The sequence below is a fragment of the Plecotus auritus genome, assembly GCF_963455305.1.
Source record: "Plecotus auritus genome assembly, chromosome: 3".
Lineage (NCBI taxonomy): Eukaryota > Metazoa > Chordata > Mammalia > Chiroptera > Vespertilionidae > Plecotus > Plecotus auritus.
Window position 1 is genome coordinate 24,379,571 of NC_137772.1, and position 13,528 is coordinate 24,393,098.

The window sequence follows — 13,528 nt, forward strand, 5'->3', positions numbered from 1 at the left end:
AGACACCCTAACCCAAAGTGAGTCAGAGCCAGGACCAAGGGTCTGTTGGTCCTACGTTTTGGAACAAGGGGCTGAGAGACTGTCAACTATCCCCCTGGCACACACCAGCCTTCCCATTTGAGTTGTGGAGCTCAGGCTGGGGCTTTCCCCCGGGTGAAATGAGGCCGCCTGCTGACCAGTCACTCAAGGTTGTTTCCCACTGTCTCCACAGCTCAGGCTTTGCTAAATCCTTACAGTGAGTGCTGGCCAACTCATCTATCAGATTACCTGCCAGTGCTTTAAGTGAGCTAGTTCCTGTGGGTACAGTCCTGCATTTTGACTCTCAGTCAAGGAAAATAGGGGATTAACCAAAGGGAGTGGGAGAACCTGGCATGGTTGTCTACTGTGAGAGCCGGGGCTCCGGATACGAATGATGGCAAGAGTGAGGACCTGGGAGGCCCAAGAGGAGGCTCTGGTCCCCTGCTCAGCTGTGTGACCCTGAGTCCATCTCTTGCATGCCCCTCTCCTTGTACATATACCCAGCTGGCCAGTCTGCTAAGCTCCATGGGCAGATGAATCAGAAGATTCAATTCTATTCTCCCCTCCTAACTGGGAAAGAAGGAAAAAACAGATGTCAGAACAAAGGAACCAAACATCCACAGAACAGGAACTCTCCCATTTCTGCTCCAGGCCTGGAGGCTGAAGTCTATTCCGCCATAACCCTCCTCCTTCCATGGAAAAACGCCGGTGCTATCCACGGGTTTAGTCTGAAGTCGGCTGTTTCTCTGGAACAAAGAACGGTTCCACAACAATCTGTAAAAACTCACTGGACACCTTCAGTGTGCCCAAGCACTCCCTTTAACTACTTCAGACATCCTAACAGGTGGGAATAATCCTGGAACCAAAGCCTCCACTTCTCCAGATGCCTTTCAACCTGTGTGGCTGTAGCCCCTTGCACTGTAGGCCTGCCCTCTGCAGTCCCTACAGTCTCCTAGCCCCATGGGGACCGAAGCAGCAAGAGCCAGGAGGCCGGGGTTCAAATGTCTTCAAAGTGGTCACCTTCCCTTTCATCAGCCTCCTGTGGCATAAAAGACAGGACAGGGAGCTTTGGAGTCAGAGAAACCTGTGATTCAAGTCCCATCTTTAGCACATGCTAGCTGCCAGCCTCCAAGTAGTGACAGCTAATTCATGTGACTGCCGTAAGGACTAGAAGAGATCATGCTGAGCAAAGACCAATGCTCCGCTCGGCACAGAGTGTGTGCAATAAATAGTAGCTGCTTTATTCTCATCTCTTCCCACATACAGCTGCCAATCAATCAATCAACACGTATTTGTTGGAAGCCAATTAAGTGCCCATCACAATGGGAGTTCAAAGGATACACATAAATAAGCCAAGGTCACTGCCTTGGGGGAGTTCCCAGGATGATGCAGAAGATGAGCAGATCACTTCAACAGACAGAGAAACTGCATCAATATAGAAATACAGAGTAGTAGCATTATAGGGAGGCAGGCTAAGCATTATCCTGCTTGGTATTACTCCCTACTGGATGGATGACCTTGGACCAATCACTGAACCCCTCTAAGTCTTGGTCTTCTCATCTATAAAATGAGAAAAATAGTGTCTATCTTATAAGGCTGTTGTAAAGATTAAATTAAATGTGCCCCTTATCAGCTATGTAATCTCACGTAAAATGTGGATAATTGACCTAACTCATAGGGATGCTCTCGGGATTAGATTTAACACATGTAAAGCATTTAAAATCATATTATGTAATTGTTCACTATCAATGCCCTCTAGAATATAAGTTCCCTAAGGGAAGGATTTTGTCTGTTTTATGCATTGATGCATAAAACAATAGAACAAGGCCTGGTACATTCCACATAAATATTAGTGAATTGAATGACTCCTTGAATGTTACAGGAGAACCTGGCAGAGAGGCAAATTCCATTCCCAGAAGGCTTCCTGGAAGAGGTGATGCAGAAGGGTCAATAGGAGTTAGACATGCTGAGAAAGTGAGGAAGGGAAGGCCTGCAGAATGACCACAGGAAGGGCACCACCCGTGATGAGCATGGCATTGATGGTAAACTTCAAGCCATCTAGCATTTGTAGAATAAAAAGTATAAATCAGGAAGAGGCAGGACATGGAGGCTGTCTCCCAGAGCTTTCAGTGATAGTGGGACCAAATACACTCTGGAAACCATACCCAAGGGAAATGTGAGCATCTGTAAAACACAGCTCTGTCAGACACTCCAAGTGGCTGGGCCTGATCCAGGAGAACCCCCAAAATAGCATTTCCCATGAGCCCTCCACCTCTGGGGAAAGTCCCATCACAGAGGACACTAACCCATCTGTCTGCAAGATTTCCAGCCCACTTGGAGAAGCCGGCGACCATGCCAGTGAACTCTGACCCCATCAATCCCAGCAGGGCCTGGGGAAGCATTTACATCTTCAAAGGTCCTGGTAAATGTTAGCCAACAGCCTCCCCCTTCCCGCCCCCCAACCCCAACCCTCATCTTCTCCCCCTCTGGGCGACCAGGGGTCAGGGACTAGGGTCACACCTGGCCAGGCCTGGCCCAGGCCCAGGTCAGCCGGCATCTCTTCCACGGAACCACCCTGCTCACTGCCCCCTGCGTCTCCTTCTCTCCAGGTACACACTTGAGCCCAGAGCTAGGGAAGAAGGTGCAGGCCATCAGAGAGGGGACCCCTACAAGGAAGGCCTAGGACACCTTCCGCAGGGCCTTCAGACAAAGGAGGCTCAGGTCAGCCATGCTGGCAAGAACCCTGGGTTCTAGATTGAAGGGAGAGGGCAGGACAGGCCCCTAGCCCAGGGCCAGCCCCAGTAACTGCCCCATCAAGCAGGTTTCAATGACCTCTCCCTGACCCCAGTAAGCTCCAGTTGTCCCTCTGATCTCAGCGAGGCCAGGAGGCCTGTTAACTTTTACCAGACTCCTTTGACATGGAGTGCTAATAAGAACCTGGGAGGGAGGTTCATTCAAGTGTCAGGGGCTCTGCACAGCGCTCCACAGCCTCACCTCCTGCAACCTGCCCTGCAGCTCAGGCCAGAACACCGCCTCTTCACCCCACACAGGAGGTGAGAGGAACAGGGCTCTGCGCCCAGGCCCTGGGGGGTCTGCCTCCACACTGGCCGCTGGCTTGGGTCCCACCTCAGACTTCAATCTCCCCTGCCGGCGGCTCTTGGCCATTATGGCCTCAGCTCATAGCCATCTTACAGATGAACATATAAGACCATCTCCAAATTATCGGGGCCTTGCCATGGCAGAGAGAGGCCTGGAACCAAGGGCCAAGAGCTCGGTTGAGCTACATGCTCCTTTGGGGACAGTCGCCCAGCCAGTGCTGGCAAATGGGCAGGAAGGAAGACCCACAGCATTCAGGGTGAGCCTCCCTACGCCACCTTCCAGGCCCTGTCCCCACTGAGTTCCCCACAGCTCCTGCCTGAAGGGAGGCAGGCCCAGGCTCCTTAGCAGACTAAGGGTCAGAGGCTGGACTGTTCAATCGATTCCACAGTAATGAGCTGTGTGGCTTGAGAAAAATGCTTACCCTCTCTGTGCCTCTACTTCCCCACTTGTAAAATATAGATGGGGGAGGGAGGTCTCTAACTTCCCTTCTAGTTCTGCATTTTCTGCCTGTGAGTTTTCACCGCCTCCAGTTTCTTCTACCCCGTCCTCCTCAAAAACCCTGTGGGTTTTACCACAGACTTTTTATCCAGAGGGCTTCTTCTAGCCTAATCCTTTTACTTAAAAAATCAGAAAGCTGGGATCCAGGCTGATGGATTAGCTGAGTGGCCTTGAGTAAGATGCCTAAAGGCAGAGCTGGGCCTGGAATTCGGGTCCCCACTCCTTTGTTCTTTATGCTGTACAAGCTCTAAGCTCCAACCCCCCACCCCCCAGGAGCCCCACCTCCTCAAAGGGAGCAAACCAAATTCAAGGCCTCCCTGCCCACAGCCTGCCCATGGCCTGTACTCTTACTGCTCCCTGATGAGCCCCTTGCTCTTTAGTCAGACTCACTCTCTTTCCCCTAGCCCAGTGGTCGGCAAACTGTGGCTTGTGAGCCACATGCGGCTCGCGAGCCACCGTTTGCCGCTCTGTTGACTAATGAGTTTGCCGACCACTGCCCTAGCCAATCCCAAGATCAGCTTCAGCCCAGTCTCTGCTCATGAAGGCCCTCTTCCCACATCGCGCCCAAGTCTACCCTCTCCCCAGAGCCTCCTATCCACCCAGCACTGCCCTTACTATTATATATTAGGCTTCATGTATGTATTTCTCCCAACTGTAAGTTCCTCTGAATATAAATACAATAATGTATACCTTGGTGACTTCTAGAACTGTGGTTGATGTGACATTCAAAACTAGATGGATAGACACATAATAAACCTAGTCTTGGAGGGACTCAACATCGGGATGAACCAGCTTGTTACCAGAATGTTGTTCAGTGGCACAGCTCCAGGACCCAGGGACAGCACCTTTTCTCCAAACCAGGGTATTCCCCAAACCATGACCATGCCCCTGAAAATTCTAAAGGTCCTGCCCATCTCCTGCCACCAACAGAATTCCTTACATTCTATTAGTCCACCCTCTCTGCTTGGTGCCCAACCGAGCCCCCTCCTGCTCACTCCATATAGACAAAAGGCTTGTGGGTGATTGATGGTGACAGTGACCTCCGTTGACCCTTTCAACCTGGGCCTGCTGCTGCCCATGAGGCACTTAGCAGCTCCCTGGCTGTTTGAAATGCGGACTCCCCACCTGATGGGGCTGCTGGTTTTCTTCTTTGTGAAGTGGAATCTTTGATGTGGACCCTACTGGGTTCTTTCCAAATGTCTGGACCCTGGACAAACTGCCTACAAACAGACCGCCCACCAGATTGTCTTTCTGGGTTCAGGGCAGGAAGTGAGAAAGACCTGGGTTCAAATCCTAACTTTGCCACTTTCAAGCTTTGTGCTCTTTCAGACTCTGAATCTCAGAGTCTTTATTGTGAAGGAGGAAGATACAGCATGTCCCAGGGAGTCGCTGGGAGGACTACATTAGACAACATAGAAAGCTTTGGGCACAGTGCGGGCACGTTGTAATTACTCAACAGATGGTGGCCATGGTGAAGAGGAGGAGGAGGATTATAACAAGGTGAAGGCAGAGGACTGTCCCCCTAAGGTACCTGAGGACCAACTTTGACTCTTTTCTGCCCTCCTTCTTCCTCTTATAATAACCTTCTTGATCTCCCTCCAGAGAATGGTGACATCCCAAGTACCTGTCCATTTCCTTATTCACACACACTCACACACACACACACACACACTGCATCTTATCCATAGGCTTTTATTCACTTTCTCCCTGCCCAGAACTCCTTTAGCTGCTGTTTGGGACAACCTGGCTCCCTAAAGCATCTCCTTCTTGCTCTATTATTGGTCTTTTGGTATCTCTCTGGGCTCATGTCCTCCACTGCTGAGCTGCTGAAACTCACGGTCCAAACAAAAGAACCTGTTTCCACGAAGCCACTGAGCATCTCACATGTCACCACTTTAAAGCCATTTATGAACTCATTTGCCTAGTCCTCAAAAAATATATTTTTTAAGTGACTTTCTGTAAGCAGATCTGAGTCAAGCCACCTGGACCCTGAGTTAAGCTGTGGCTCAGGCCTAGCACCATTTTGAAACACGCAGCCGACCCGCAGGAGGCCGGGCGGGCCTCGCTGCCATTTCACTCAGGTTTCCGTGCAGTGGGACCATGAAGAGCAGCTACCCGGAAAGGTGATTGTGTGGAGGTCTGAGCTGATGAAACCCAGGGTGCCCATAAAGGCCACGGTGCCCGCACAGGGGGGCACAAGAAAGAGAACCCCAAACACACCAGCACCTGCTCCTGCTCCCCTGGGGCTACTCACAGGGTGTGAAACATGAAGGTGTTTGCATTTGACAGGAAAGGAGGTTCGGCTTACCTCAGAGTTCCAGCTCCAGGAGCCATACATATTCTCATTCTCTCTCTCTCTCTCTCTCTCTCTCTCTCTCTCTCTCTCTCTCTCTCTCTGTGTGTGTGTGTGTGTGTGTGTGTGTGTCTCCCTTTCTGCCTCACTCCTAGGCACTATAATGACATCCAAAAGCAGACTTCCCATACTCTTCATTGTAAAGGCACGTGGTGGAGCAGATGAGGGCCCAAGAAAAGGCACACTGTAAGGCTGGAATAAGATAACCCTGCTCAAAGAATGTCAGTAAACACCTCTGCAAACAGTCTACCCTGGAAAGGCAATGGCGAAGGAAGAGATCTTGTCCAGGCCTCCATTCCAGGAGGCTCACGGGACACAGAAAGTCCCTGGAAGAACCCCACTGGCATGAACGCATCTCCTCCCTCTGTTCTCATATCCCAGGGTGTTAAAAGCAGCGGGTGATGGGGGTGTGACCGGGAGAGGGGTGTCTTGGGGGTGAAGAGTTTTAACAACTGAAACATAGAGACAAGCATCAGAAGGGCTCATCTATTCCCCCTCGAGCAAAAGGAACTGAGGGAGAAGGAAGAAAGGCGATGGGGGAGCTTTCCAAGTCGACTGCGCCTCTGAGTTAAATTACAGGGGCCTGGGAGGGGTGATTAACAACCCGCATGGTTTTCTGCTTCACAGCCATTACTCACCCCAAACCTGGGGCTTCTCGGTTACATAGCCCAGCGCAGGCCGACCATTTTTTCCATTGACTGAAAACACATTCTGACTGAAAACAAACTTTGGATCCCCGAGGCTTGGCAGGCCCTGGGTCCTTCTCCATATTTAATCAACGGGAAGCTAAACACTTTCAGTCTGTGATGGCTCATTTGGACGGGGTCTCGGGGCTTTTGCTCGGTGCCAGATATAATAACTCTCCTCTCTCTTTTCTGAGGCCTATTTTATAATTTTGCTGTTTTTCAATGTCAAGCCCATCTTTTGAAGAATTTTTATTGGATTTCCTGCTAGACTTCAACGAGGATTTTTCTTGCTTTGGCAGAAATATCAAGCAGAACAGGGGAAAAACTCAATCATCATCTTGGAAAGTCGGGATGGTGCGTTGGGAGGGGTTAGGGGGAGTCCTTTGTCTGTTTGCACACAAAAAGGTTTCTAGAAGGCTGGAGGCCCAGTTGCCAGTTTTGGGGGGCCCTCTGACTTCTGATTCCTGGCTTGAAAATTGACAGCATGGATGTTGGAAGGGAAGCTGGGGCCGGATAAGGGGAAGGGAGGCATGAGTGTGTGAGAGAGGGTAGAGTGGGTCTGGGGCACGAGGCCTGGCAGCGTCTTACACGTCCATTCACACCCGTTCACAAGAGCTACCAGGCCCTGAGGAACGGGAGGCAGTGCCCACTCGAGGGGCAGCAGGCAGACTCCTAACCAAGAGGACGACCCTTCAGAGCTACCAAGTCCCCACCGATGGCAGCAAGGCCTCACCCAGAGGCCCCTGTTTTACCAGCCACAGGCCTCATCTCTGAGCCTCCTTAAGGCAACATTCAGATCTTCCGTTTTTCTTCACAGAGATTATTCTCCAGAGGAAGTAGCTTGCCAGTGAGTGACAGCTTTTGTTTGCTCATGTTTTCCTCTCTTCCCAGAGTCAACTTTCAGAATATACCGGGACGTTCCCTCTTACTCATGAACTTTCTTTTCATTTCATTTCATTTCATTTCTTTTTGTTTCCTTTTGTGTGTGTGTTGAGGGGTGGTGGGGGGAGAGGTCTACAGAATATTATTCAGAAGCAAGAAGTGGTTCTTTGTCCAGTAATAAAAGAGGGGGAGAGAAAACCCTTTGATACTCCATTTTTATGTTTTGTTTCTACGTTTTACTTTTTTTATTTTTTTACATGGAGATGTTAGGTAACTGCATTTCACACCTCCTCAGCATTTTCACATGTCTCATATTTTTATTCCCACAACAACCCTTTGAGATAAACAGGGCAGGCATTGCAATTGCTGTATTAGAGGTGTGTAAACCAGACTCACACAGTTCTCGTGACTTGCCTGAGTCTTATGGGTAGCGAGTGGCCAAACCAAGGTGTGAACCAAGCTGAGCACTTTTCCCCACTTTGCCACAAAATGTATACGCTGTGGGGGACAGGGGGAGGGGAGCTCCCTGGCCCCTTTATTTTTATTTATTTATTTATTTATTTTTAATTGTTTGAAGTATTACAAATAGTAGTACATATGTCTCCTTTTTTTTTCCCCATTGACTCCCTGGCCCCTTTAACAAGATGTTCCCTTATGCTTGGCAGAGCTTCCCAGTGTAAATCCCTGCAACAGAATACATTGAGAGTTGGGATGTCATGGCAATTTTACCACAAATTGCAAAATAATTTCTCTTCAGGCCAGACTACAAGACAAGCCTTCCAGCGCACCTAAGGCACTCCTTAGTCCTTCCATTTCCAGAAGGAAAAAGGACCAAAAAAATCCAGGTAAACCAAAGAACTTATGAAACACCCATTCAAGGCCAAGCACTGGGCTAGAATATTGAGGGAGTCATAGGAAGAAAAGATATTGTCCCTGCTTTTGAGGAGTTGACAGTTCAGATGAGGAGGTAAGACAAACAGACACAAAATCCTAGACTGTTAGAACTGGAGAGGACCTTAGAAGTCATCTATCTAAAGCCCTCATTTACCAGTGAAGAGATGGGACAGTTCAGAGAAACAGCGACTCAATGGAGGCGATATGAGACAGTATTTACTTACATGATTAAGAGGACTGGAAGCTGGTCAGAGAAAGCAGGGCAGTCAGCAACATGCTCTAGGAGAAGATAAAACTTGACCTCAACCTCGAAGCATGTGCAGAACTGGATGGATGAACAGGAATTAAAGGTCCACAAAGGGCAAAAGGGAGAAGGCAAACCTGAGTCCGGTGTGTTTCCAGGACCGTGAGGGTTTAGAGATGGGAGTGGGGGAAGGGATCAAGGCTGAAAACTTGGCTGGAACCAGATCATGGAGGGTCTTAAGCAGTCGGGAGAAGTGCACACGAAAGCAGTGAGAAGTCGCATGAAGGTCAGGGGTTAGGCACTTGCTAACCAGTGAAGCCCTAGTCCTGTAGTTTTCTAAACTCCCTATCTACACCTGACAACCCATCTAAATTTACCCCACAGAAGGGGACAGACAGAGATCCCAATTGGGCTATACTCTGAGTCTGGATAGGGTGGTAACTAGGGTAGGGTTCACCTGCTATTCAGGTCACCCTGCCTCGCCATCCACCCTCCTTACCACTGCAGCCACCCCCTCAGTGGTCCCTGGGAGTTTCCCCACTCTCAGCCCCTAGTCCATGACTATCCAGTAGGTCCCAGGCAAGGACTAGTATGCATGGGCTGAAAAAGCAAAGAATGAAGAATCGAGGAAGAGGCGGGGCTGTCTCAGGGTAGTAAGAGCTCATATCAAGGATGGAAAGTTAGAGAGAAAACCTACCTCCCTAAAACACCACAGAAACTCCAAGAAAATTAGCATCTGGAGCAGAATTTTTTCCAGCCCTTGGGCATCCTAAGGGCATGAATGCTATAAAAAGGACACACACACACCCTTCACTGTGTCCCTGCCCTCCTGCTGCACCCCTGTGGCTCCAGCATCTTCATCCACCTTTGTTTCTTTTTACATTCCAATCTGTGCCTCACTTTACCCATTTTAACTTACAAGCAAAAATGTCTGCCCTCTTCCTTCTTAAGAGAGATGGAGATGAGGGCAAGTCGGAAGGTAAAGACCCACAAAGCTTCAGGGGAAGGGTGTGGCTGCTATTGCAGCTAATACCAATAATGGCCACAATACTGTCATTGTTACTCTGCCTCCAAAAACAAAGCCTATCTGCCCTCATGAACAGCCCTTTGTTCTTCCTGCAGCTCCCATCTGAAGGGGGCACACATCCTCCTGATGGTTCTGTCAGCAGCCAGCCTCCCATCATCCTCCCCTAAAGAAACACCCCTCCTACTCCAAAGTCAAGGCCAAGCAGATTCCTAAAGCCCCAAACCCTCCTCCTGACTGACTTCCCTCAGGGAAGAGGGACCAGCACATCTACCCTCATTGCACACACAAAGGCTCCAAGAATAAAGCTCACCCACCCAACTGGGAAGACTCCCTTTCCCATGGAGCCCTTTCTCCCACACGTTCATCAGCTCTGATCCATTCCAGGAAATGCAAACTCCGTAATCTAGGCCTCACCCTTGATTATGAACCATCAATTCTTTCAAGTTTCCTCAGACCACGCCATTCCCAACATGACCCCCAGCAGTCCCAAAACAAACACCATGCCCGGGGAAGGTGGCACCCCAATAGATATGTACTTGCACAGTCTGAGGCAGAGTGCCCGGGATCCCTACCTCTCTCTACCATCCCACTCGGACTGCTCTCCATTCACTCAAGGCTGTCACCAACCCCCCAGAGCTATTCCCTTCCCTTGGCTCTCTCTGTTTTCCTTTGTTCCTGCCTCCAGCCCCCATCTTCATCTCCCTCCTTTGCTGTTTGAGGTTAAGAGGCATCTACAGTATTCCATAAATTACTTGGCAAGAGTGGATGACAAAAACAAAATGTAATTCAGATTAAAGTCACCCTCCAGCTGAAATGATAGTTTATTTAATAAACGGCAAAGCTGCCAGTCAACCTAGCTGGCAACTGGGTCCCTTATATTCATCTTTCTTGGGGTGATTTAGGACCCACCTGGGTGCCCTGTGAAGATTCTCCCATCATTTCCTTCCCATCTCTCTGGATCAGGCTGCTGGGCTTGGCGCAGTTGACAAATTCCCCAAGTAATCCCTCAAAAGATTGGAGAAATGCTCTGAATGCTCCATTAAATTTATTTTCCATGCTTTAAGAGACCCAAAACTATGTCCAATAAATAAGTGTTCCCTGTGATTTACTGAAATGCTCCTCTGATTTAAAGTTATAGAGGGGGAAATATGGAGCCCCTGGGAGCCCAGGACCAGCCTTGCAAGTGAGACCAGATGTGAGCTTTCTGCCTGGGAAAGGGGGAGCGGGGGGGAACAGCCCAACTGGTGGAGGTTTGCAAGTGACAATGTCTGAACCCCGGTTCTCGGCTTTAACATAAAAGGTCCCCAGTTGAGCATTCTTTCTCACAAAATTTATTGTGGTTGTAGTTAGAGAGGGAACCATCAAAAGAGTAATTCTGGCCCTTGTTTTGCAGAGCTCTTTTGATAAATATGATACTTAGAAATATGCCTCCCACTAGACAGAAAAGCCATATAGTTAAAATGAAGTAATCTGTCAGTAAACTCGCTAGAATCAAAGCCAAAATGAAACCTGTAAAAGGAGAAGGGGAAAAACTCCACTTAGAAGCGCTTGAGTAGAGCAGGGGAGAATGTGGAGATTAAGAATTGTCCTTTATTCAGATATTTTTATCTGCAGAGTTAAAAGCGGAGATTTATTTTTAAAGGGGGCTATTTATGTTCCAATCTCCAACAGATGGGCCTGTGTTCCTGCCTCTCTCATGCAGCCCCGGCTCAGCAAAAAACAGCTTCCCTGATGAAATGAAACGTACCCAAATGAAGGAGGAATCAAAACTTTTGGAAGCAAATGTCACCTTTGGAGCTGCTTGGTAAATACTGGATCTGTTTACTACAGAGGCCCAGATGTGCCAAGAAGCAAACAGGAAGGAGCCAATGTTAAGACTAAACAATATATGAATATATATTATACTTATACACATCGTGTGTGTGCGCGCGTGTGCGTGTGTGTGCGCGCACGCGTGCGCATACGCGTTATTTCCCAACCAACTGGAAAGCTTGGGTGAAGAAATGCCCCCGTGGCCTTTCATAAAGGGAAGGCTCACCTGAGAATGACACCAGCATAAAGGTAAGTAAGCAAAGACAAGAGGTCAAGAGAGCTGACATCACTGAGCACCCAGTTGTTCTGATTAAGTCCAAGTACTACATCACTACATGCTTCTCAGGCCGGAGGATACACAGCCCTGAAAACATCTTTCTGAAGCATCCAGTTTATTGCAGGCTTTGAAAGAACCAAATACTTTAATAAAAACCAACCCCCCCCACACACACACACACACACAAACATGGAAGAAAAGAAGACCAGGGGAGGGAAGAAGGCCCCCAGGCAAAACAGTCTAGTGTTTGAACTTTCACCCAGGTGGGGGCCAAGTGATGGACCTACAGTAGGGTTGCCTCTCCTCTTGCCCCCACAGGGCTCCAGGCCATCCTCCAAGCTCAGGTGTTTTGGGTACAATGTTTCTGGAGGCCACAGAGATGCCAGGTAGCTTCCTGCAGTGAATCCTGTGCAGAGAATGCCACAGCAATTTGCACACCTCCATTGTCCACTGGACTAAGTCCTCTCGCTTGTGTGCAAGGGGTCCTTGCACACATAGTATGTACTTCCTTCACTACCACCTGGCCTACCTCCAGCCTCTGACCTATCTCCCTGCACCATGTGGCTGGGCTCCCTGGAGCTCAGCATCCTCAAGTTCAGCATTTAAAACCAAAGAATATATATATATATATACACACACACACACATATATATATATATATATATACACATATATATATATACACACATGTATATATATGCATAACCTGTGTACACAGACAATTGTCTGTGTACACAGGTTATGCATATATATACATATACATATATACATATACATATGTATATACATATATATGTGTGTGTATATATATACACACACACATATATATGTATGTATATATATGTATATGTATATATATGCATAACCTGTGTACACAGACAATAGGGTGGTGAAGGCCTGGGGCATTGGGTGGGGGCGGGCTATAAGGGGTCAATAGGAGAGAAAAGGAGACATGTAATACTTTCAACAATAAAGATTTTTTTAAGAAAGGAGAAAAAAATAAATAAAAGAGAAAACAAGCTAACAGTTCCAAGTCCAACAAGTAACTACAAATCAGCTTCCTGGGCTATTAAGAACAAAAACCTCAGCCCAGCCAGGGCCTTATATAAAATGTGTTTGGAATTCCATTACAGTGGTGCTTTATAAGGTCAGAGCAAGAAACGAACCAATCATGGCTGGGGATAAACCACAGTGGTTTTCTCACTTTTTGGTCTCATGACTCCTTTACTCTGAAAAAAAATAAAAATGAAAAAGATCTTAAAGAGCTTTTTTATTGTGTAGGATAGTAAAGATTATATGTTTACTTTATTAGAAATTAATATCTATAGGATATTTTAGTGGCCTTTTAATTTATCATTTGAAAATCTGTAATAATTTTTGTCTTTTAAAAACCTTATAATGTCACCCTAGTTGGTTTGGCTCAGTGAATAGAGCATCAGCCTGCAGACTGAAGGGTCCCAGGTTCGATTCTGGTCAAGTGCACATGCCCAGGTTGCAATCTTGATCTCCAGTAAGGGGTGTGCAGAAGGCAGCCCATTAATGATTCTCTCTCATCATTGATGTTTCTCTCTCTCTCCCTCTCCCTTCTTCTCTGAAATCAATAAGAAAAATATTTTTTTAAAAAAAACCTTATAGTGTCTATCATTAAAATATTTAATTCCTTTTCCTTAAATGCTGATTCGTCTTAAAATGATGCTAAAACTTAACTGATATCACAATACTATAAGAAAATGTTCTG